The 26,939-nt window shown below is 38.4% G+C and overlaps 2 long non-coding RNA genes across 2 annotated transcripts in view; both read left to right on the forward strand.

Annotated features, from left to right (window-relative positions):
* Nucleotides 1-14,943: 14,943 nt before the first annotated feature.
* Nucleotides 14,944-26,939, forward strand: part of LOC144613162 (uncharacterized) — a 78,003-nt gene continuing 66,007 nt past the window's right edge. Inside the window, exon 1 of the long non-coding RNA XR_013550471.2 lies at nt 14,944-15,487. This is a non-coding gene — a long non-coding RNA (uncharacterized LOC144613162). The remainder of the gene's footprint in view (nt 15,488-26,939) is intronic.
* LOC132680302 (uncharacterized) lies at nt 17,800-19,126 on the forward strand. The gene is made up of 3 exons (XR_009610622.2): nt 17,800-17,960; nt 18,409-18,452; nt 19,023-19,126. It is a non-coding gene; the product is annotated as an uncharacterized LOC132680302 (long non-coding RNA).

Consider the following 26,939-nt stretch of genomic DNA (forward strand, 5'->3'; position numbering starts at 1 on the left):
AATGCCAGATACTTACCCTCTCTGTGTCTTTTCTTCACCGCCCTCTCTCCTGTAATGGAGATATTTCACAAGGATCTGATTTGATACACCTTGTCTCTCTATATCAGTGCTTTTCAATCTTTTTTATATCATGACACACACAGTAAAATAATAATATTGCACACTGAGGGTAAACAGGAGGGGATTTGGAGGTGGCTGTATGGGAAGTTTGGCAGACAACAGCTTGTATCTTCTTTATATTACATACATATGATAAGAAAAATAGAATTAAAACCTTCCAAAAGAAACTTTTTTTTTCAAACTTTTTCTTGAGACATTGGAGTTTGCTTCTGTGACTATAACCTCTTTATAATAGGTTTTATGCTTGAATAGCTTGCAATTCCTTTTTTTTTTTCAAGTTTTTACTTAAATTCCAGTTAGTTAACATGCAGTGTAATATTAGGTTTAAGTGTAGAATTTAGTGATTAAGCACAGACAATATCCAGTGCTCATCACAAGTGCTCTACTTAATCTCTATTTCCTATTTAACCTGTCCCACCACCCACCTCCCCTCTGGTAACCATCAGTTTGTTCTCTATAGTTAAGGGTCTATTTCTTGGTTTTCCTCTCTTTTTCTCCCTTATATATATTTGTTTTGTTTCTTAAATACCACATACAAGTGAAATAATATGGTACTGTCTTTCTATGACTGACTTATTTTCATAGCATAATACTCTCGAGCTGCATCTACATTGCTGCAAATGGCAAGATTTCATTCTTTTTGATAGCTGAGTAATATTCTGTGTGTGTGTGTGTGTGTGTGTGTGTGTGTGTGTGTGTGTGTGTGTATACCACAACCTCTTTATCCATTCATCAGTCAATGGACATTTGGGTGCTTTCCATAATTTGGCTATTGTTAATTATCCTGCTATAAACATTGGGGTGCATGTATCCCTTCAAATTATTATTTTTGTATCCTTTGGGTAAATAGTACAATTGCTGGATTGTAGGGTAGTTCTATTTTTAACATTTTAGGAACCTTTATACTGTCTTCCAGAGTAGCTACAGCAGTTTGCATTCCTGCCAACAGTATAAGAGAGTTCCCCTTTTTCCACATCCTTGCCAACACCTGTTGTTTCCTGTGTTATTAATTTTAGCCATTCTGACTGGTGTGAGGTAATATCTCATTGTAGTTTTGATCTGTATTTCCCTGATGATGAGTGATGTTGAACATTTTTTCATATGTCTGTTGGCCATCTGTATGTCTTCTTTGGAAAAATGTCTATTCATGTCTTCTGCCTATTTTTTAAACTGGATTATTTGTTTTTATGGGTGTTGACTTTTGTAAGTTATTTTTATATTTTGGATACTAACCCTTTATCAGATATTTTATTTGCAAATATCTTCTCCCATTCCATAGGTTGCCTATTAATTTTGTTGATTGTTTCCTTTGCTGTGCAGAACCTTTTTATTTTGATGTAGTTCAAATAGTTTATTTATTTTTTAATGTTTTTATTTATTTTTGAGACAGGAGAGACAGAGCATGAGCAGGGGAGGGACAGAGAGAGAGGGAGACACAGAATCCGAAGCAGGCTCCAGGCTCTGAGCTGTCAGCACAAGCCTGAGGTGGGGCTCGAACTCACAGACTGTGAGATCACGACCTGAGCTGAAGTCAGACGCTTAACTGACTGAGCCACCCAGGCACCCCCCAATAGTTTATTTTTGCTTTTGTTTCCCTTGCCTTAGGAGACATATCTAGTAAGAAGTTGGTACACCCAATGTCAAAGAGTTTACAGGGGTGCCTGGGTGGCTCAGTTGGTTAAGTGTCTGACTTTGGCTCAGGTCATGATCTTACGGTTCATGAGTTCAAGCCCCACATTGGGCTGTCTGCTGTCAGCACCTGTGACAGCACACCTTTCCCACTTCAGATCCTCTGTCCCCCTCTTTTCCTGTCCCTCCCCTGCTTGCATGTGCTCTCTCTCAAAAATAAATAAACATTAAAAAAAAAAGAGGTCACTGTTTGTGCTCTCTAGGATTTTAATGGTTTCCTATCTCACATTTAGGTCTTTAACCCATTTTGAATTTATATTTGTTTATGGTGTAAAAAGTGGTCCAGTTTCATTCTTTTGCATGTTGCTGTCCAGTTTTTCCAGCACCATTTATTGAAGACATATCTTTTTTCCATTGGATATATCCTTTTCTGCTTTGTTGAAGATTAATTGACCATATAGTTGTGAGTTCATATCTGGGTTTTCTGTTCTTTTCCGTTGATCTATGTGTCTGTTTTTATGCCAGTACCATACTGTCTTGATCACTACAGCTTTGTAATATAACTTGAAGTCTGGAATTGTGATGCCTCCAGCTTTGCTTTTCTTTTTCTGGATTGCTTTGGCTATTCAGGGTCTTTTGTAGTTTCATATACATTTTAGGATTGTTTTAGCTCTGTGAAAAAAGCTGGTGGTATTTTGATAGGGATTGCATTAAATATGTAGATTGTTCTGAGGGCTATAGACATTTTAACGATATTTATTCTACCAGTCCATGAGATGGAATGTTTTTCCATTTCTTTGTGTCCTCTTCAGTTTCTTTCATCAGTGTTTTATAGTTTTCAGAGTACAGATCTTTTACCTTTTTGGTTAGGTTTATTCCTAGGTAATTTATGATTTTTGATGCAGTTGTAAATGGGATTTTTTCCTTGATTTCTCTTTCTACTGTTTTGTTGTTGGTGTATAGAAATGCAACAGATTTCTGTGTGTTGATTTTATATCCTGCAACTTTACTGAATTCGTGTATCAGTTCCAACAGTTTTTTGATGGCGTCTTTGAGTCTTCTATATAGAATATCATGTCATAGTTAAAATATTTAATTTTTTTAATGTTTATTTTTGAGAGAGAGAGAGAGACAGTGTGTAAGCAGGGAGGGACAGAGAGAGGGAGACACAGAATCCCAAGCAGGCTCCAGGCCCTGAGCTGTCAGCACAGAGCCCAATGTGGGGCTTGAACTCACGAGCTGTGAGATCATGACATGAGCCGACTGAGCCACCCAGGTGCCCCTTTATTTAAAATATTTAAAATTTGGCTTCTTCCTTGCTTATTTGGATGCACTTTATTTCTTTGTGTTGTTTGATTCCTCTGATAGGACTTCCAGTAATATGTTAAATAACAGTAGTAAGAGTGGACATCCCTGTCTTGTTCCTGACCTTAGAGGAAAAGCTGTCCATTGTTCCCCATTGAGGATAATATTAGTTGTGAGTTTTTGTATATGGCCTTTATTATGTTGAGGTATGTTCCCTCTATCCCTACTTTTTGAGTTTTTTTTTAATTTTTTTTATTTATTTATTTATTTATTTATTTATTTATTTTCAACGTTTTTTAATTTATTTTTGGGACAGAGAGAGACAGAGCATGAACAGGGGAGGGGCAGAGAGAGAGGGAGACACAGAATCGGAAACAGGCTCCAGGCTCCGAGCCATCAGCCCAGAGCCTGACGCGGGGCTCGAACTCACGGACCGCGAGATCGTGACCTGGCTGAAGTCGGACGCTTAACCGACTGCGCCACCCAGGCGCCCCTAAATTTTTTTTATTTTTATCATGAATCAATGTTGCACTTTGTCAAATGCTTTTTCTACATCAGCTGAAAGGAAAATATGGTTCTTAGGTGGTGTATCACATTGATTGGCAAACATTGAACCACATTTGCAGTCTAATAATAAATCCAACTTGATTGTGATGAATGATTCTTTTAATATACTGTTGGATTTGATTTACTAGTATTTTATTGAGAATTTTTGCATCCATGTTCATCAGGGATATTGGCCTGTAGTTCTCTTTTTAGTGAAGTCTTTATCTGGTTTTGGTATCAGGGTGATGCTGACTTCATAGAATGAATTTGATTGGCTTGCAATTCCTAACCAAGACTTTGATTTTATGTTAAAAGTTTATTTATTTATTTTGAGAGAGAAAGAGAGCACGATCAGGGGAAGGGCAGAGAGACATGGGGAGAGAGAGAGAATCCTAAGCAGGCTCCACACTGTCAGCGCAGAGCCCAACATGGGGCTTGAACTCACAAACCGTGAGATCATGACCTGAGCCGATACCAAGAGTCATATGCTCAATTGACCGATCCACCCAGGTGCCCCACCTAACCAAGACTTTTAAAATGATAATCTCTTCAAATTCTTGGCCTCCACGAAACAATGAGATTTCCACAGGGCACATCATCAGATCCTGTTCTGCTTTGCCACTCTGCATGGAGCTTCACATTGAAGCTGTTCATAGCTGAAGGAGACTGGAGAACTCTGACCCCTCAAGAATCTATCAGCCAAAACAAACAAACAAACAAACAAAAAGAATCTACTAGCCATACTGAAGCTTGTGGGGATCAATTTCTTGCAGCAGACCTGCAACCCATTGAAGACACAGTGTCATGGGCATGCTGATTGGGAAGCTCTGTCTATACCATTTCCTCTCAGCCTTGTTTCTTCTCAACATATGTGAGGGACTCACAATGGCATATTTTTTAAAACTCCTGGATATTCTGTTACATTCCTCATAGAGACATTCTCCATACTTCCCACTCTACTTAAGAATGAGTATTCCAGGGGTGTCTGGCTGGCTTGGTTTGTTAAGCGTCTGACTCTTGATTTTGGCTCAGGTCATGATCTCATGATTTGAGGGATCAAGCCCTGCATCAGGCTCTGAGCTGACAGCACAGAGTCTGCTTGGGATTCTCTCTCTCCCTCTTGCTCTGCCGCTCCTCTGCTCATGCTCTCTCTCTCTCTCTCAATAAATAAATAAACTTTAAAAAAATATTGCAAATAATGGGTATTCTACACCCCATCTCTTATAAATTTTACCCAATATCTTGGCTGTAACTATCATACGTATGGATGATACCCACACCTTCCTCTATGTTCAGCCTCAACCTCTCTCTTGGGGCCATTCCACATTTCCTGCTTCCTGAATTTCGTTATCATGTACACATCTTGCCAATAATTTGCAGTTAGTGTATTTAAAACTGAACTCATCCACCTTTCCTAAATCTGTTCTTCTTCTTGTGTTCTTTATCTCTATTTTAACAACTACCATCTCTCCTGACACACATTTCCAGCCCTCTCTTTGACTTCTTCCTTTGCCGGCTGATTATTTTTAAAATTTTTTTTTTTCAACGTTTTTTATTTATTTTTGGGACAGAGAGAGACAGAGCATGAATGGGGGAGGGGCAGAGAGAGAGGGAGACACAGAATCAGAAGCAGGCTCCAGGCTCCGAGCCATCAGCCCAGAGCCTGACGCGGGGCTCAAACTCACGGACCGTGAGATCGTGACCTGGCTGAAGTCGGACGCTTAACCGACTGCGCCACCCAGGAGCCCCTGCCGGCTGATTATTTGCCAAATCTGGTCAAGTTCATCTCACTGTGAGCTCTTGACATCTGCCCTGTCCTCTTCATTTGTAATTTATATCTAGTATGTTGCAGTAAAACCATACTTTTCATATTGCCAGTTAGGTTTAGTGGGTTCCCCCCCCCATATTATATATTTCTACAAGAGTAACTTCCAAGAATAGCCCTCTGCATTTTTTGGGGGTACTTGTGATTTGACACCTCATACTGTTGTTACCTGTGAACCTGTTTTATTGCCCTTCCTAATCTGTAATTTCTTAAAGGGGAAATGACACTACAGTTTTCTGTGCCTGCTGCAACAAATTGTCAGAAAGTTGGTGGCTTAAAACAACACAAATTTATTTTCTAACAGCGCTAGAGCCTCAAAGTCTGAAATCAAAGTGTTAACAAGACCACGTCCCCTCTGGCAGCTCTAGGGAAGAACCCTCCCTTGGCTCTTCTGACTTCCGGTGGCAGCTGGCATTCCTTGGCTCATGGCTGCATCACTCCAGGCTCTGCTCTATCGTCACATCACTTTCTCCTCCCTGTGTCTGTCTCTCATCCCTTTCTTGTAAGGGTACATGTGATGGCATTCAGTGCCCACCCAGATAATCCAGTGTAACCTCCTCATCTCAGGGTATGCGTCTCATCAGCAAAGACCCTCTTCCCAAATAAGGTAGCATTCACAGGTTCCAGGAATTAGGACATGGACGTCTTTTGGAGAGCCATTTTTCAATCTACCACCTCTTTGAGTAAGTGTTCTTAAGAGCTATGCGTAATATTTTCAACGTGAAATATTTTGGTTTTCCTCAGGATTGGTAAAATAGAAAGAGAGAACTAGTGTTAAATCAAGGTATACAAAGCAAAGATGATACCAAATTCAACATTCTGTTCAATAGCTAGCAGAGAGATACGGTGTCAGACAAACCAGCCAGGTGCTACCGACATGTTCGGAGCAGAATCAAAGCAGAACTGCTTCTTTCAGTGCAGTGGGTCTGTATTATCCCAGCATTAGGACATGCTCATTCCGTAACTCCAGGGGCCATCCTTATAAGTTATAGTGAATCAAAAGTTCTGACACACTAAAGAGTAATAACTTCTACCATTTTTGCAGAAAAATGTTATGATTTTGCTTCATTTTGCTTTTAAAACATTTTTTAAAAGTTTATTTAATTTTTTAAAATGCTTATTTATTTTTGAGAGAGAGAGAGAGAGAATGCAAGTGGAGGAGGGACAGAGAGAAAGGGAGATACAGAACCCGAAGCAGGTTCCAGGCTCTGAGCTGTCAGCACAGAGCCTGATGTGGGGCTCCAACCCACAGACTGCAATGCAAGATCATGACCTGAGACAAAGTTGAATGCCTAACTGACCCACGTGCCCCAAAAGTTTATTTGTTTATTTTGAAAGACAGAGAGAGAGAGAGAGAGAGAGAGAGCAAGCGAGCACAAGTGGGAGAGGGGCAGAGAGAGAGGGAGAGAGAGAATCCCAAGCAGGCCCTGTGCTGTTAGCTTAGAGCCTGATGTGGGGCTTAATCCCACGATCTGTGAGATCATGATGTGAGATGAAATCAAGAGTCAGATGCTCAACCAACTGAGCCACCCAGGTACGCTGCTTTTAAATGTTTTTAATCCTGTCATTGTATAAAACATTGATTTCACCACATATTTATGGAGTGTTTAGCACTATGATAGATTAAATGGGGAAATAGATTAAATGTATATATGTAATTTAAACTAATTCTATCACTAAGCAAAACTATGATGTAGATGAAGTCTTTAGGGGTATGGTTGTATTTCAAAAACAATTTGACCTTCTGGGATCTAGTGCCTTCATATTTGTGCATGTACGTTTATACATAAAGGAGTGTCAAACATAACGTTAATATAAAGCATTATATTGCATAGGCCAAATCCGACAGACTTCTCCAAGAAGACAGGCCTTTATTGTCTTATATTCTAGCTCTCCGTTTTTCAGGCTTTCAGAAAAGGTGTAAGTGGTATTATTTTTGAAAAGGAAAGCACACCATCTAGGTGGCTGCCTGGAATAGATGGCTACTTTCTCCCTGCATCCATGCAGTCCTGATTCCGATTACTATAATCCATATAAACAATAAGTTAGGACATCTTACATTAGACTTCAGGACTCTATTAAACTGAAGAGGAAAAAAAAAGCAACGAGATGAGGAAGTAAAAAATAAATCTCCTAATTTATGATTTCAGAAAATTATCCCAGTTCTTTTTTCTTCCCACTTACTAGTTGGAAGTTCTAGCACACAACCTTTCTGTTGTACTTGAGCAGAGAGGCAGGAAAACCCATTAGCAGTTCAGCAGTGCTGCTGGCAGACCTGTCAGACTGCGGCCCTTGGCCACAGTGATGGAGCTCATTAGGATTTGGAGGCTTCATGCAAGCACGCAGTTGTGGACTTTGGCAGTGTTCGTTCATCTGCATAGGACAGAATCCCAGCTTCTACCTCCGGGACACATTTGAACCTATATGTCCTGCTTCATAAGGCATAATTGGGGCTGATACTTATTTGGAATCATTAATTTCTCCTTTCCCTTAAAAAATATTTCTATAATACTGAAAGAAAAAGCAGCTTTTTGCTAATTAGAGTCCTCAAATGTCAAGAAAGAGAATCTGGTAGTAATGGAAAAATAGAATCATAGATGAATGATTCACCAGTGGATGGAAGAATATATGTGTGTAGATTTTATGCTGCAGGATGTTTATATGTCCAACATGGTCAAAAATAAAAGCGAAATTTTCTCTTTACCATAAATGGTAGGGTTTCGGCCAGTTCCTTGGTGATTTAAATAGGCTGCACAATGTGTCACATGGAAAACCAAGAGTTTAGTATAAAGCAGAGTGTTCTTTCACAGTCTGTTGACATTAAATCCCTGCCTTCCCCATCCTCATCACTTCTGTTAGGTGAGAACTCTTCATTCATCCATCCATTTCAACAAACATTTAAACAGTACCTATTACGCAGGAGTGGGAAAGACAAGTGAACAGTCACTGGAGCTGTGGCACGGCGGAGGAGGTACAGGCACGGAGGAACCCAGACCAGACTGGGTGGGGTGATGTCTGCCAGGCCAGGGCGCCAGGAAGGGGCCATTCCCCGGCAAGCAGCTCTTGCGGTCTATGGAATGGCGGTGCACAAAAGCCCAGGGACAGGAGGGCACCTGCTTTTTTGTTTTGTTTTGTTTTAATTTTTTTTTTAACGTTTATTTATTTTTGAGACAGAGAGAGACAGAGCATGAACAGGGGAGGGGCAGAGAGAGAGGGAGACACAGAATCTGAAACAGGCTCCAAGCTGTCAGCAGAGCCCGACGAGGGGCTCGAACTCATGAACCGTGAGATCATGACCTGAGCCGAAGTCGGTCGCTTAACCGACCGAGCCACCCAGGCGCCCCAGGAGGGCACCTTCTAAGGGCTTAACTGGGACAAGTTAAGGGACAAAGCTGCAGATTCAGGTAGGGGTCAGAATTACAAGCCAAAATCAGGATTTTATGTTCTTTTCTTTTCTTTTTTTTTTTTTTAAAGAAAATTTTTTTAATATTTATTTTTGAGAGATAGAGCACAAGTGGCAGAGGGGCAGAGAGAGAGAGGGAGACACAGAATCCAAAGCAAGCCCCAGGCTCCGAGCTGTCAGCACAGAGACCGACGTGGGGCTGGAACCCATGAACCATGAGATCATGACCTGAGTGAAGTCGGATGCTTAACCGACTGAGCCACCCAGGCACCCCAGGATTTTATGTTCTTAAAATATTCTGAAGTATTTTAAACTGCTGACAGATTTTAAATAGGGAAATGATATGAGAATTGATTTCCACTCAGAAACTAGAGCTAAGCATGGCTGAAGGTGCCTTTTCTGACACAGGTAAAGAGAAAAAGACATTTTCTCCCCAAAATGCTTTGAGAAAAAAAAAAGGTGCCAAAAAAATTTGGAAAACAGTTCATATTAATCCCTTTTTTGAAGATTTTCTATTCACATTAGCATATTAAGGGAGTGTGAAAAACTGGTAGCAAACAAATCATTCTAACCATTTTCTTTAAGCCAGGGTCTTTTGAACTTTTTGGTTAATTACAGATTTTGTTTCTCTTGTAGCATTTACTAACATTCTTTGTAATTCTGAAGGGGTAGAATTTAGAAACAATTGGGTAGTATAACAGGCTCTGCTGTGTAGAAAGGGAATGAGAACCATCTACCCCAGGTAAGGAAAATATCAGCCAGCGCTTGTTGAATATATGTTGGGAGAAGGGTACTTCATTTTATATTGAGTGTGCTGTAAAGCCTTTATTTCATTGGAAACAAATTTAATTTTCACTTATACCACTTCTTTCCCGGTACCTAAACTCTATGCTTATATTCATGACTGAATTAGGAAATCCTACAGACAGGACTGGGTAATGACTGATAATAGGTCTCAGCATTGGCTCTAGTAAAACTGAAGAGATGGCAGGACAGAGGATAGATACTGCGTTTTTACCATATACACTGACCAGTGCTTTCTAACTAGATCCTCTCTTTTTATAATTTGTTTAAAAACAGGGACGCCTGGGCAGTTCAGTTGGTTAGGTGTCTGACTTGGGCTCAGGTCATGATCTTGACATTTGTGGGTTCAAGCCTCCTGTCGGGCTCTGTGCTGACAGCTCAGAGCCTGATGCCTTCTTCAGATTCTGTGTCTCCCTCTCTCTCTGTCCCTCTCCCCCTTGCACTCTATTTCTCTCTCTCTCGAATAAATAAACATTAAAAAAAATTTAAGGGAAATACAATGTTCCTCTTTTCTTTGGAATCTAAATATTGTCTGTATTTTACAATTGTTTTTCTTTCCCCTGATGTGTTTTTTAATAAAAATGGAAACTTCTATATTTTTCAGTAAAGTAGAAGTTAAGTCTTTTTAGTAAGCCTTGGGATGTAACTACATCTGTTACCCAAAAAGTATGTAGTTGGAAAAATAAATACTAATTATATGAAACATTATTTTTTATTTGGTATATAGTGGTACATCTCCTTTAAACTCAATAAAATGGTACACATTTGGTATAGGAAAAAACATTTAGCATTGTAATCATTTCTTTGATGTTGAAGGCTAGTACTGAGAAGGACCCAGAGAACATTCATTAGTTCAGAGCAAATGAAGGGAGTTGTGAAAATAATGCTAAATCTTCAAATCTAGTAAGGATGACTCTTCTTGGCCCTCTCCTCTTTTCCCTTGTTTGTTCAAGATCTGCTCCCATTCCTGTTGGCATTTTGCTCTCTGTCTTTATTCTTAGTGGTTGAAGAAAGCTGGATGCTCATCCTCCCTTGTCTCATTTCCTGTCTCAGCTGTTAGGGAATAACTGGAGAAGAGCTTGATGTAGCAACATAGAATCTTCACTCTGCTCCTTTAAACTGAAACATGAATTTCTGGGGAAGTGAGGACACTGGTCTCTGTTGGAACTCTGCCACTAGCTAGTCATGTGGCAGTCACGTCACCCTAGTGAGATGAGGTTTCAGTTCTGTAACTGATTTGGGGGGCCTGTTTTTGGCAATTTTCCTTTGAAATACATTAAGTGAATACCTAACTTTGCACTTTTATGTATCCACTTGACAAATACTTATGAAATACCTATTATGTGCTAGCATTGCTGGGAGAATGTAGAAATGAGCAAAATAATATGGTTTCTGCCTTCATAGAATTACATACTTTCTAATGAAGAGATTTAAAAATAATGGTAAAATAAGGGTTCTTCCATCCCATACTCCTATTATATTTTATTTTCTCCCTTTGCTGTAAAACGTTGTATCCTGAGCTGCCGACACCAATTTTGTTTGTAAAATAACATGTATTAATATTAATATCAGAAGTTACTGTCAGAATAGAAGTTTTTTTAAAGGAAAAAAGAATTCCTATAACTTCTCTATCTGGAGATTAGCATGCTTACTTTAAATGTGAAATGACATTTTATTGGTTTTTCAGTGTTTAAACACTGGCATACCATGGAGTCTAACAGCAGCCTTTTGACGTTTCCTTTTCTTTGCAGATTTATCCTCACACATATTAAATATTATCTGTCTTCTAGGTGATCTGTAATAAAAGGATACTGTTGTCTTTGATGTTTTCCCTAAACATAGAATGATATTTTAAGTTGAAAGCATTGCAGGGTTTTAAACTTTACTGATCTTTTAGAAGAATTACTCCATATTGTATGTGTCAATGTTAGTAGTATTTAATTCCAAAGATTTCAATTAAAATAAGGTGCCAAACATAGACTTCAGGAGAAGAGAAATGAGCAAAGTTTGCTTATTTTAATTCATCATAATTAGGCTCTAGGTCATGGCCCAGCAACTTGAAGACACTTATTACACTGAGCCTGACTGTCATTTGGGAGTGGTGTTAGGCACATAGGTAGACTTTCCTTTTCTCCTATACATGATATCAAATGGAGGCTTTTGCCTGAATGCAGTTCTGTTTGCATGCTTAGGAAAGGTGGTATGGATTTTCCTACTAATTTCACTGAGGACTTATCAGAAGTTCCCCTTAACATTTGCAAATTTGGCAGCCGTTGTGAGGTTGAAAACACTGTGGGGTCAGAATTTGGGAAGATGGAGGAGGGCAGGTTAGATGTTGAGAAAAGTCTCCATGTTCTGGGAGAACATATTGCTGGTGTCTCTCAGGGTGCCAAATATTTGTATCCTTCAAAGACATACACAGGAAAATAATGTCTCCATGTCATAATTCCAAGATGGATGTCCTTTCCTCCCTCCTTTCTTCCTTTCCCAAGCATTAATTGGACATGTGCCATTGTGCAGAGGACGAAGAATGCTCTGCCATTCAGATGTACATACATTTAAGCCGTGTTCCTTTTATTATTATTTTTATTGTGGTAAAGTAGACACAACATAAAAGTTAACCGTTTTAATGTACACAGTTCAGTGACATAAAGTGCATCTACACTGTTGTACAGCCATCTCCAAAACTTTTCATCTTCCAAACTGAAACTCCATACCCATTCAGCAATAACTTCTCATCCTCTCTTAGCCCCAGCCCCTGGTGACCACCATTCTATTGTTTGTTTCTATGAATTTGACTAAACTAGATACTTCAGATAAGTGGGATGATATAATGTTTGTCCTTCTGTGTCTGGCTTATCTCACACATCACATAATGTCATTTATTTATTTACTTATTTATTTATTGATAATTTACATCCAGGTTAGTTAGCATATAGTGCTATAATGTTTTCAGGAGATTCCAGTGATCATCCCCTTTGTACAACACCCAGTGCTCATCCCAACAAGTGTCCTCAATGCCCCTCACCCATTTAGCCCATCCCTCCCCCCACAGCCCTTCCAGCAACCCTTAGTTTGTTCTCTGTATGAAAGAGTCTCTTATGTTTTGTCCCCTCCCTGTTTTTGTGTTATTTTTGCTTCCCTTCCCTTATGTTCATTCATCTGTTTTGTATCTTAAATTCCACACATGAGTGAAGTCATACGATATTTGTCTTTCTCTGACTGACTTATTTTGCTTAGCATAATACCCTGTAGTTCCATTCACATTGTTGCAAATGGCAAGATTTCATTGTTTTTGATTGCTGAGTAATACTCCATTTGTGTGTGTGTGTGTGTGTGTGTGTGTGTGTGTGTGTGTGTGTATACTGTATCTTCTTTATCCATTCATCTGTTGATGGACATTTGGGCTATTTCCATACTTTGGCTATTGTCAATAGCGCTGCTATAAACATTGGGGTGCATGTGCCCCTTCAAAACAGCATACCTGTATCCCTTGGATAGATACCTAATAGTACAATTGCTGGGTCATAGGGTAGTTCTATTTTTAATTTTTTGAGGGACCTCCATACTGTTTTCCAGAGTGGCTGCACCAGTTTGCATTCCCACCAGCAGTGCAAAAGAGATCCTCTTTCTCCGCATCCTTGCCAACATCTGTTGTTGCCTGAATTGTTAGTTCTAGCCATTCTGACTGGTGTGAGGTGGTATCTCATTGTGGTTTTAATTTGTGTTTCCATGATGATGAGGGATGTTGAGCATTTTTTCATGTGTCTGTTAGACATATGGATGTCTTCTTTGGAGAAGTGTCTACTCATGTCTTATGCCCATTTCTTCATTGGATTATTTGTTTTTTGGGTGTTGAGTTGGATAAATTCTTTAATGATTTTGGATACTAACCCTTTATCTGATATGTCATTTGCAAATATCTTCTCCCATTCCATTGGTTGCCTTTTAGTTTTGCTGATTGTTTCCTTCACTGTGCAGAAAGAAGCTTTTATTCTTGATGAGGTTCCAACAGTGCATTTTTGCTTTTGTTTCCCTTGCCTCCAGAGATGTGTTGAGTAAGAAGTTGCTGTGGCCAAGGTCAAAGAGATTTTTGCCTGCTTTCTCCTCTAGGATTTTGATGGCTTTCTGTATTATGTTTAGGTCTTTCATCCATTTTGAGTTTATTTTTGTATATGGTGTAAGAAAGTGGTCCAGGTTCATTTTTCTGCATGTCACTGTCCAGTTTTCCCAGCACCATTTGCTGAAGAGACTGTCTTTATTCCATAGGAGACCACAATGCTATGAAACTCAAAATCAACCACAAGAAAAAATTGGGGAAGACAACGAATACTTGGAAACTAAAGAACATCCTCCTAAAGAATGAATGGGCTAGCCAAGAAATTAAAGAGGAAATTAAAAAGTACATGGAAGCCAATGAAAATTATAACACCACAGCCCAAAACCTCTGGGACGCAGAGGGAAGTATATAGCAATTCAGGCCTTCCTAAAGAAGGAATAAAGGTCTCAAATACACAACCTAACCTTACATCTTAAAGAGCTGGAAAAAGAACAGCAAATAAAACCCAAAACCAGCAGAAAACAGGAAATAATAAAGATTAGAGCAGAAGTCAATGATAGTGAAATTAAAAAAAAAAACAAAAAACGAGAGCAGATCAGTGAAACTGGGAGCTGGTTCTTTGAAAGAATTAACAAAATTGATAAACCCCTGGCCAGTTTGATCAAAAAGAAAAAGGAAAGGACCCAAATAAATCAAATCAAGAATGAAAGAGGAAAGATCACAACCAACACAACAGAAATAAAAACAATAATAAGAGAATATTATGAGCAATTATATGCCAATAAAATGGGTATTCTGGAAAAAATGGACAAATTCCTAGGAACATTATAAACTGCTGAAACTGAAACAAGAAGAACATTTGAACAGACCCATAACCAGTAAAGAAATTGAATTAGTAATCAAAAATCTCCCAAAAAATAAGAGCCCAGGGCCAGATGGCTTTCCAGGGGAATTCTACATAATGTCTTTCATTCATATTATATAGGTTCATTCACTCATATTATTCATTCATATTTCATATAATTCATATTATATAGGTTCATTCATATTATATACCTTGTTCATATTATATACCTTGTTCAGAATTTCCTTCCTTTTTAAGGTTAAACAATGTTCCATTGTGTATATGTATACAAAATGTATACAAAAATATAACAGTATATAATAACAATTGTTACTAATGTTATATGTCAGTAATATAAATATAATAACAAATATATATTTGGCTATTGTAAATAATGCTGACATGAATATTAGTGTACAGGTGTCTGTTCAAGTCCCTATTTTCAATTTCACCAGGTGTATATCTAGAAGTGGACTTGCTGGATCATATGGCAATTCTGTATTTAATTTTCTGAGGAACTGCCATACTGTTTTCCATCATGGCTGCACCTCGTTACAATCCCACTCGCAGTGTATGAGGGTTCCAGTGTCTCCACATCCTCACCAACACCTGTTATTTTCTGGTTTTGTTTTTGTTTCTAGTAACAGTCATTATAATGGATATGAAATGGTATCTCTTTGTGGTTTGGATTTGTATTACCCTAATGACTAGTGATTTGTGCTTACTGGTCATTTGTGTATTTTCTTTGGAGAAATGTTTATCCAAGTCCTTTTCCCATTTTTAAGGTGGGTTGTTTATTTTCTGTTGTTTTTGAGTTGCAGGTGTTTAAAAATGTATTCTAGATATTAATCCCTTATCAAACACATGATTTGCAAATATCTTTCCCATTCTATAGGTTGCCTTTTCACTCTGTTGATAGTGTCCTTTGATGCACAAAAGTTTATAGTTTTGGTAAGTTTAATTTATCTACTTTTTTCTTTTGTTGCCTACACTTTTGATGTCATATCCAAGAAATCATTGCCAAATGGTCATGTACTCTTAATTGATGTATATTTATTCTATACATGAATCATATACCAAACAAAAGCAAACTGAACTTTAAAAAGGGATGAGACAAAGATGAGATAAGCAGTTACATTTTTTAAAACATCATTGAAAACATGTCATTGGATATGCTATATTATCTTTGAAAAGATTTGGTTTTAAGTTCTGGTTCTACACCCAGTTTCTTTCTATAGTTGTTTCTAAAGGTGGTCATAGTAGAAAAATACCTCACAAAGATACATATATACAAATTGAAGATGTGCATTGTTGGTTGTGCCTGCTAGATCATGATGCTGTTTTTTCAATTCCATTCACCAATTATGCAAAGATTTTAGTTGAAAATCACTCACCAGATGTTCATCTTCCATGATATCAATCAGTTGTTTATGCAGACTCATCAAAAAGTCCTGCATTTTATGTATTTTTGTAAGTGGGTATAGGTCCACTGAAATTCCACATGTGGATGATTTGAAAACAGGTTTGAAAAATGTATTGTCAACTTTTAAAATGTGAGCACGGGAAGGAGTTGTTACAGGTGGCATACATTATTGTCAGTTGTATGATCATATGCTAATGGAAATAATATCAAACAGTCATTGTTCAAAATACTCTCCCCAGAGTAATTTTTTTGTTTTCAAGAAGCAGTTGTTTTCTCATTCATTATCAGAATCAAAATTATCAAAATGGTAGCTTCATCTTGAAGGTGGTGATAAAGGGTATTTAATCTATGAAAATATCTTCCAAACAGCAAATCCTGACAACCATTGTCATACCAGAAAAAATCAGCAAATCTGGAACATGGTGTTTTATATAATAAAGATGTATAATACCTTTATATTCAACAAACCTTTTATGTATTTTGCCACAAGTAGAAAAAAACAAACAAACCTTGTGTCATTCAAAAGATTACCACAGTTATTCCTCATGTCATTACAAAGTATTGTACAAGAGTCTGTATTTTAAAGATCTTGTCTTCTTGGAAAGGAACTACATTTTTGACATCTCCAACACTTGGCACACTCCTGGCTTCAACTGCTTTGCTGTAACATCTTGACTATGAATGATGCAGTGCAGGATTTTATATGTGGAAATGTTTCTATGACTTTATCCCAGAATATTTTTTAGTCCACTTTAAGTAGCCATTCAATTAAGGAAATTTTTTCATAAATAATTGTTTTCATTAAAGAATTTACCATTGAGAATATAGCTTCTTGGTACATGTTTTCCTTTAGTTGTTCATAAGAAAAGGAGTTATTTTTTATTTCTTTTTTGAACCAGACTAGTAATATCATAAATTGATTTTTTAGCAACATCTTTACTTTTTTCTATCTATACAGAAAACCTGTATTATTATATACTTATTTTAATATTTATTTCTTTACATCTTCAAACATTCAGCAGTTTTGCTGAGAATCTTTCAATTACATTTGCTGATAAAGGAATGCATTTCAGCTTGTCTCCATAGTGATTTTCTTGTATTTCAAGTATTTTTTTTACCATAAGAGGAAGAATAAGTGTTTATTCATACGTGGCTTTTCTTTTCTTTTTCTTTTCTTTTTCTTTTAATATTTCAGTATTAAGCAAGGATACTGAGAGAGGCTTCTAAACATTTCAATTGTAGTGAAGTTTCGTGAGGTACTTACTGGATTCATTGTTGTCTGACTTCGCCCCTGGCACTGTGGGGAGTTCACCAGAGGGAGTGGGTGGGAGAGTATTCTCCAGGCACAGTAAAGAGCAGATACAGACGTATGATGCTGTGAAGAAGGTGGGCAGCTTGGAAACCTGTGAAGAGCTCTGCTTGATCACCAAAAGATGAACATAGGGGACCACACGTAATGAGAGTGAAAATGACATCGGGAACTGGAACTGAGGTTTTCTTTGGAGGGAGTGAGCAGTGAAGTGAAACTTAGCCCAGGTTCTTTATCAAACAGAACCAGAGGTAAGGATTAAATGCTAATGCTTTCCTGGAAAGGTAATCTGGGGGCAGTGAGACAGGAAAAGTGCAATAAGTCAGGGAAGGATGGGAGGTAACACAAGGTCTTCATTACGAAGCTGGTCATCACTTCACGAAGAAACAGAGCCAGTTTCTCAGCCACTTGAAACAGCTCCAAAGACGCTGTAAAAAAAGACGTGCCTCAGAGCATTCCATCAGAGGGTGTAGGGGAAGGGAATCCATCTGATAGCATCTTACCTTCTCTTGTCTCCCATTGAACAGAGCTCACTGTTGAGGCATTAACTCCCTTCTACTTTTGAACTGCATCACTGGGCACCTTCTAGAGAGCCAGATCCATGCCTTGCAGTGTGGTGCTTCATCTGAGTCTGGAACCGGTCATTGTGGCAGTGGTTGAGGCAGAACAGATAGCCAAGGGCTGATTGACAGGTGAGGCTGGGGGAATCTGAAGCAGTGCAGTGCATAAGATGTACCCAGGACAGATGACCTCTTATGATCCTCAGATATGCTTGTGACCTTCCATTATATATGGTTTGTGTGATACAATATTGGGCTTGTATTGTTATGAGAACAAATTGCTCTTACTGCTTCCCCACAGAGGGGAGGAACAAGTCAGTCAGTCATAGAATTCCCCTCAGGAAGGAGACTTGTTGTGATTTCCAGAAAGAAGGCAAGTAGGCTAGTGAAATAATAAGCTACAGTCTCTTGGCTGGGGCTGGTCCTGAGGCTCTAATTGATATTTATCATCTCTGTCCTCACATACATTCTATATACTTCCCTCATCCTGGGCCAGCTTTTGCTGGTCTATATTGGTTTCTTGGTGAGGTGACCTAGAACTTCAAGTGGTCTCACCCTTTGCTTTCCCTGTACGTTTTAGGTCATGGCTGCTGCATTTTTCCATTAACCATTACCAATGGGCATGTGAGTACTGAGAGATACCCAGTGGATCCCCTGGGTTTCAGACACTATCTCCTTTGAAGCCATCCTGTGATGGTAACACCAGCTCTTTAATTAAATCAATAAGACAGGAAACCATTTCTTTACCTTTTGGACTGTTGGCATGAAAGCTCAAAATATTGTCATTAAAGCTCAAAATGGTCCGGGGGTAATCAATGGGACTCTTACATACAGTAGCAGATGTGCCCCTTCTCCGGGAACTAGGGCCTCCGATTGGGAAGGACCTCGGATTGCAAGGAGTAGAAGCACAGATCCTATCAATGGACCCCTGTGTTTGATGATGAGGGGACAATTTGTGTGTCTCTTGCTTCCTGGACCCATAAACCCTTACTGTTGGAAGCATATTACTATATGTCACCTGTCAGTTTGGCCCATATATCACTTCTTGGAAGACAGTACCCAAACCCACAAGATATTGCATCCATAGTTGAGCCCTCAACAGGCTGTTTGTCATTCTGTTGGTCTGGTGGGGTACGTAGTATAATCATTGAGTCCCCTGGTAACAAGTCCCCTTTTGTACCTCTTTTGCTGTAGAAAACAATCCCACGTGGGAGCTAACATTGTGTGGAAAGCATGTTGAAGGATAAAGCATTCTGCAAGCCCTTTGATAGTGGTGTCGATAGAGGCTTTGCAGGTAGGAAAGGCAACCGTCTATCCAGAGTATGTGTCAATTTTGTATGGATTAATAATTAATGTCCCTTCCAGCATGCAAAAATTAACTTGCCACTAGATAGTTGTTGAATGACATCTAAAGGGATGGCGGTACATTGAGGGCACATCTTTAGTCTCTGATGCTGGCACATTGGCCACTCATAAGTGGCTGTAGCCAGATTGGTGATGATGACAAGAAGCCATTGTTATTAGGCCCATGCATAGTCTTCATCTTTGTTACCCTGTCTACTCTGTAGCTTATTGCACAAGCACTGGGCTGGTCAAGGAGACTATTCAGGGTCATTATGTCAGACCATCTTTCAGAGTCACCCACATTTGGGGTTAATGTGGTAATGTTCATTTCCAGCTACACCAACACACTATGAGCCAGTCTTGTGTCTTTTTCCTCTGAGACTTGGTCAGCACAGGAATTAATGGGTTGAAAGAGAGGCACTGGTGTTGTAGAAGTAGATGGCAGGCAGTCTGGACCAGCAGTTGATAGTAATTTACTCATAATTTTGGACCTTCTCCAGCCTCATCACAAATGTGCCACTTCCGTCATATAGTAGACTGCTGCTGTGTCTGTCCAGCAGTATGATTTGGTGGATCTGCGAACACGCTAAGTGTACAGAGGCCACACTTCCTCTGTCTGCCCCAGTGATTGATCATAGCAGACTGATCATAGCATAGTAAGGTGGGTCTATTCCTGGGAGACAGGGACTCCTCTAACAGGAGGTTTTAGCTTGTGGATGTGTCAGCATTCCTGCCAAGATTTCCTTTGAACTGCACTGGAGTCTAGGACTCTTCTATATAACCTTCCTAACTTCTTTCTCTCCTTCAATAGTGATCAGATCTGTAGCACATGTTTAATTGAATCTTGGTATTTGCTTCTTGGAGAACCAGGACTAACATGTGGTGCTTCATCTGAGCATGGGAGTGGTGGAGGGGAGCTAGAAACTCCAGGCCTTGGGATCAGGCAGAAGATTTCTGTAGGCAGGCATTTTAGATGTGTGAAGTAGCTGTAGTTAGGGCAGAGCAAGTGACAGAGGCCTGGGAGACAGGGAGGCTGAAGGATCTGAAGGGGTGCGTAAGAGATGTTCAATGTGGAGGGTTTTCAACAACAGAGTGAGGTTTATAATTATAGGCACATTGCTTCAGCAGTGAATTGAATGACTGGAGAGCAGCAAATATAACAACAGGGAGACTGTTTAGGAGACAGTGTTATAGGCAGGGGATAATGAGTGCAAACTACAATAGTGTCATTGAGAAGGAAGACAAAGGGATAGGTAAGACACTGAGAATGGTGAGAAGGGGATAAGGAAAACTAACAAGTCTTAGTGATATTGAGGTCAGACAAAGGGGAAAGAGAAGCGGCCAAGCTGGTACTTTGGTTACTGGTTGAAGAACTGAGAGGATAAAGAATATAGTAGGAAAAACTTTCCTTCTTTCAAAATAAAGCCTCTCTGGTTACATTGAGTTGCGGTGTCTATTTAACATCCACATGAGCTGTGGGATGTATAGATTTGGAGCTCAGGAGCTGAGGAGAGGGTTTGCACAGCAGATGCAGATGCTGGAATTCTCAACTTAAGGAGAAGCTGTGAGCAGTGATGCAATTGCCCAGGCAGAATGTGAAGAGAAGGGCCTCATGATGCAGGTCTGGAGCTCACCACTGTTTAGTAGGAGGATTGATGATGAGGAGCCCATGGAAGAGTAGAACTGAGATGTAGAAGAAAAACTGGAGTCCTAGACACCCACTGTGTAAAGAACCTCACAAAGAGGAGTCATCAATAGTGTTGGGTCCCTGGAGTGGTCAAACAAGGTAGGGGCTGAAAAATAGACACCTTGTTGTTATTACAGTCGTTAACAAGATTTATTTTTTTGTTTGTTTGGTTTTAAGTTTATTTATTAATTTTGAGAGATAGTGTGTGAGTTTTCATGAGTAGGGGAACGGCAGAAAGAGAGAGAGAGAATCCCAAGCAGGCTCTTTGCTCTCATTGCAGAGCCCAGTGCTGAGCTTGATCTTATGAACCTTGAGATTATGACTTGAGCCAAGATCAAGAGTTGGACACTTAACTGACTGAGCCACCCAGGCGTCCCAGCAATATTTCTAATCTGGGAAGAAGACAGATGACAATGGGGTCTGAATGAAAGGGAAGTACAAAAGTGACGATGGAGAAATGCACTGTTCTTTCAGTGAGTCAAGTGTGAATTAAATTGGCAGAATTCAAGGAGGACTTTCTTGTTTCTGTTATTTTATTTTTTTAAGATGACAGAGACATGTGCACATTTCTAGGCTAATGGGAAAGAACCAGCAGAAAGGGAGAGGTGGAGGTTACAGATGAGAGAAGAGAGTGAGATGAGGTAAGCCTCAGATCATGGTAGTTTCTGTTTGTTTTATGATGGTCTCTAGATGAAGAGAGAGAGAGAGAGAGAGAGAGAGAGAATTTCTTCTGAATGAGCTTCTTGATGTAAACAAGCCCATACATTAATGTCACGTACGAGACTTCAGCTCCCAGAGGATCCTGTGCCTTTCTGAAGAACATGGCAATGGCTGACTGAGAGGGAGCAATCATAGCCTCTGCTGAGCACAAATGAACTAATCAGATCAAATCTGCATAACTCATCCACAAAAATTCCTATAATAATCCAATCCTATTTCCATCCACATCTTACTGCAAGCGTCTCAAACAATGGGACATTTTATTAATCAGAGAAAAAGTTTGTCTAAAAGCTCACTGTAAGGAAAGCTTTAGTCTAATCTCTCCTGTGTCACATTTCATTATGACAGATGTGTCTCATTGTAGGTTCTTATTTACATAGCACACAGACATATTGTCATTACAGATAATTAGTCTCGAAAGCATTAGCTTTTAAAACAAATCAAGTTTTAAATTTCCTATTTATCCATCAGCATGTTAAGGAAGAATATGCCCCCTCCCCCATTAGGTTCTATGCCTGGTTTTATTTCTGCTCAAGCTCTTTGTCCTCATGTTTTCGAGTGGAGGGGAAGCACTGAGAGGTTCAGATGAAGCTATTGTTCTGGCATTCTAAAACTGCTGACATTCTTTTCTGTGAAAGTCATTGAATCACCAAATTTGATGAAAGGTCCCTGAAATATCAGGAAACAGATTTTCTGTGGAGTCTATGAATACAACTATTAATGAAATGAATTTTAAAGTCACAGGAAAATATCTTGGATTTTTTTTTCTTAGCTTGGCTGTTTTCTTCACTGAGAAGTATTTTAAAAATAATTTACTGCAAGGGTGCCTGGGTGGTGTAGTCAGTTGGGCATCTGGCTCTTGATCTCAGCTCAAGTGTTGGTCTCTCTGGGTCATGAGTTCAAACCCTGCATTGGGCTCCACACTGGATGTGAAGCCTACTTAAAAAAAATAAGTTACTCCTTTTTGACAAAGATATGATACGTGGGTACCTTTTTGTAAAAGAACACACTGTGATATGAAAATGAAGTATCAACTTGTCTTGAATGTTTTCTAAGAGATTTTACTTCATAAACAAACAATAGAAGGGTCTCAGTCGTTCCATTTTACAGTGTAGTTTTTGGTAGTGCTGTTTTGATTAAACTTTAAGGTACTGCAGTAATTGTAAAATGCTATACTATTTTAGTGGAAAGTTATTTCCCAACTCGGAGATTAGAAGTGTGTGTGTGGGTCACTCAGCATCCGTTGTGTAAGGTGTTGAATTAAATTTCTGCAGATGTAGTCATTTACAGATACCCCTATTCAGAAATTGTTTTCCTATGAAAACATTAGAGATATTAATATTTAGAGATCTACATTAAAAACTATAGGAAAGTAAAAATGAAAATGTTTAAAACACACGTTATTGGAGTTACAGAAGGAGAAAATATTTGGTGAGATAATGGCTGATGATTTTCCAGAATTATTGAAAGATGTGAATCTTTAGATGCAAGAAGTAAAAATTCCCAGGTATAATAAATAAAATAAATCTACGTCTAGATATATCATAATGTCTTGAAGATCTTAAAAGTAGGAAGAGATCAAGTTACTCTTAGGTTCTCAACCTCTAATGAGCCCCCGAATCACCTGTAAAGTTAGTAAGTAAGCATGGAGAAGTGTCTCCACCATTTCAGAGTTCTGATTCAATTGGTCTAGGATGGGATCTGAGATCCACACATCTGACAAGCTCCGTAGACCATACTTTTGGGTGGCAGTACTAATGCGAGGGCTGACTTTTCAACATCAACAATGGAGAGAGGCCCTAAATGGATGATATTTTCAAAATGCTGAAAGAAAAGAACTGTCAATACGGTAACACATACCTAGTTAAAACTTCAGGCAAGCATAAGGGCAAAATAAAGACATTTTCAGCTAAGAAATATTGAGAGTGTAGTACCAGTAGGCACTCTTCAAAGGAGCTTCTAAAGGACTCACTTGAGGAAGAAGAAAAAAGGAAGATGTGTGTGCAACACAAGAAGGAATGATGAGCAAATTAACATGGGTAAATATAAATTGTTTCATGATAGTTTTAAGCTGTTTGTAAATTTTTTTATTAAAAGTTATCACAGTAAATGAAAAATACCTAAAATGTATTTACCAAAAACTTACAGCAAATATCATGCTTAGTGGTACATCATTAGAAACATCATCTCCTTTAAAATTGGCATGACACAAGGATGCCTGCTATATCATTTCAACATTGAATTGGAGGTCCCAGTTGAAAAATAAGAAAAAATGTATTAAAGATATATGAATAAAGTTGTAATTACTCATAGATAATGATTTAAAAAAGAGAAAATAATGGCATATAAGTCAGCAGAAGCTATTGTTATGCCCTCTGTTCCTGCTGGGAAATGGAAGAAGATGCTCCCTGGTTTCCAGTATGTATTTGGTAAACCTGACTCTGGGATACCCTTTTTTTGTTACTATTTTCCAAACACTGTATTATTGTCACCTTGACATACAGGTTTCAATAAAGCTTTATAAAGATAATGGGAAAAATTAATAAGGGACATCAACAAGTGTACTAGATACATATTCTATAAAAAATAAATTTTAAGACATATGGTTAAATAAAACATGCCATTTAAAAAAGAAAAACATATAAAGAATTAGAAGTAAATCCAAGAAAATATGACAGTGACCTTAAATGTTCATATTAAGTCATAATATACTTACTTATGTTAAGACTTACATAATTCATAATTGTGAAATTATCTCCTAATTGTTTCCTTTGTTCAAGATTGGTTGCCTATCCAAGTAAAACTTTTTTCACATCAGGAATTGTGCCTTCTAGTTGTCATACTATTCTATTCTGTAATGTGCAATGCTAAGATATTTTAAAAAATGAATTACTATTATGAGAAGTTTCAAGTATGTAAATCCAATTGAGTTTGGCATATATGGGGGAAATAATGGAACAAAAATAAATGATCCAATGTTTTGGGCATAGTCCTTCTGTTACACAAAAATCATTTGGAAAGATACTTCTTTATAACCCTCAAAGCTATCTGGACAAAATGATTAATACAAAGATAGTGGTTATCATAGAGTGTGCATGATCACCAAGCAGATTGAACACTTACGCAAACATGTAGCAAAATGCTGGTTGGTACCACTCTGGAGTGCACGAGACCCCCACCCTCCAATTTTCCCATGCATGACCCTTAATAATAGGCCTTTCTGATTATCTCTAGATTTTTCATAGTGTCTGAAACCTACGAGAATTGGCATAATACTTTAGTTTCTTCATTAAATAGAATTTGGGGAATAAAGGTTATATGAAGAATGAAGCTCCTTAAACTAATACTGGGCAATTAGTATTTTTGGTTTTTGTTTATTTTTGCTAAGCTGTTTTCCATTCATTTAAAGTAGAACTTAAATATTATGAAGGTGACAAATAAGATAAATTAATCACTTTAGTTTGGTGTGAATGTTTTGAATTGTAATTGGAAATGTAAACATTATTAACCTAGAAAAAAGAAGTGAGATTTACTTTCATCTTTTGGTCCTCTCCTTTTTGTTTCCATGAGATTTTGAGACTTTCTTAGAGAGGATGGTTCATGTGTTTTGGGATTCTCTCCCAGACCTGCAGCATTCAGTACTTCTCATCTGTTGTTGGGGCTGAACTAACTGCCACCATGATGTTGAACATACTTGACTGTCACACCACGCGAGTAGATACAGGGCATCTTTGAGGCTAGTTCTGTCTGCAACCCTTGACTGGAAGAGGCTGTCCTGGAGGACTGCAGCAGCCCCTTGGTGGTCAGCAGCCCCTTGCCAGCCATGGAGGTTAACAGGTAGATAGGCTTTAAGGAACAGCAACTTTAAAACTGTGCAGTGACCTTTCCTGGCTGGGGTTCTCCCCGGAAGAGGCTATTGTGGGGAGGGAGCAGAGGGGCTTCGCCAGGTACTCCTGATCAACAAATCTTTGCTCTTTTTTTTTTTTTCAACTTTTTCAACCTCCACTGCAACCTGAATTTTCAATTGCGTTTCATTCCTAGTTCTGTTATAGAACCAAAATAACATAGCTTACATTTTGTTTATTCAAAATCAGAGGTTATTTGGAAAGCAAATAGCTTGAGTAGCCTCCTGGGTAATTTTAATAAAACTTAGTGCCTGAGAGATTCTGTTAAATGGAAATGGAAATTCACTCCTGATCAGTTTCCATTTTCATTTTTTTCATTTTCACTTTAATTACTGAGCCTCCTTTCTCTGAAATCAAGTCTCTAAAACAGACCTTAATTATCCGTGTTTAACTGTAGGAAGATTTATTATTCAGAGAGCAGCTAGCAATTCAGAATAGATGCTATTTTGTTCATATTTTAAAGGGTTAGTCAGAAATATTTCTTCTAATGGGAATATTTTGTACAAAAGGCCACTAGACCAAAAGGTAGACAGCTGAAAACATAAGGATTTAAAATAAATCTGTAACAGAGGAAGATGACTAAATCTTTTGAACTCTTTAGTGGCATAATCCCCATGGAGTAAATGAATTAAATTAACATAATTTCAATAGAACCAATCTTTGCATTCATATAGCATCTTATTTTTTCTAAGATCTCTTTTTGCCTTGTATCTTAAATAAATGATTCCTCTAAGGTAAGTACTCCTGAGCCTCTAGTCTTTTAGGAATCCATCTAACTCTCTTTATGTGCTTCCCTAGAAGTGATTTTCTTTGTAAAATGAGACATTTTTTATCTTAAATTGCAGAATTGTATCTACCTTGAGGTGTAAAAACATCATTTCCTCTTTAGTTCTCTGTAGCCTGGTTTATAAAGTTTGTTTGCCAAAGAAGTTTTAGGATATTATAATTTCTGAAAGCCTTTAAAAGTAAAAGAGACATTTTATCTCTTATTTATGGTTTTAATGTGGTTCTGCTGGAAGGGAAATGTAAGAGATAGAGATGATGAAGAGGTGATGAAAATTAGTTGCAAGGATATTGTTTCAGGTGTTGGTGGTATCTGTAGGGGGTCACATCCCATATGCAGACAGAAATCAGAGCCAGAATGTGTTAGAGAGGTCAAGGCTTATATATAGGACTAGTCCATGCAGGAATGGTGGTTGAAGTTGTGAAAGTGAAATATCTAATGAAAGAGAAGAGAATCAATGACATATCTAGGATGAAGGAGGAAGGAAGGGAGGAACGCCTGTGAACAGAGTCTGAAAAGGTATGCTTAGAAGGATAGGAGGAAAGCAAAGGAGTTATGTCCCAAAAGACTAGGAGATCATTTCAAGAACTAGGATAGATCACCTATGTTCAATGGAAACTGAAAATAAGGCACTGCGTTTGGTATCTGGATTTTTTGTTGTTGTCATCAGA

Source organism: Panthera onca, chromosome A1 (genome assembly GCF_046562875.1).
Source record: "Panthera onca isolate mPanOnc1 chromosome A1, mPanOnc1 haplotype 2, whole genome shotgun sequence".
NCBI classification, from domain to species: Eukaryota; Metazoa; Chordata; class Mammalia; order Carnivora; family Felidae; genus Panthera; species Panthera onca.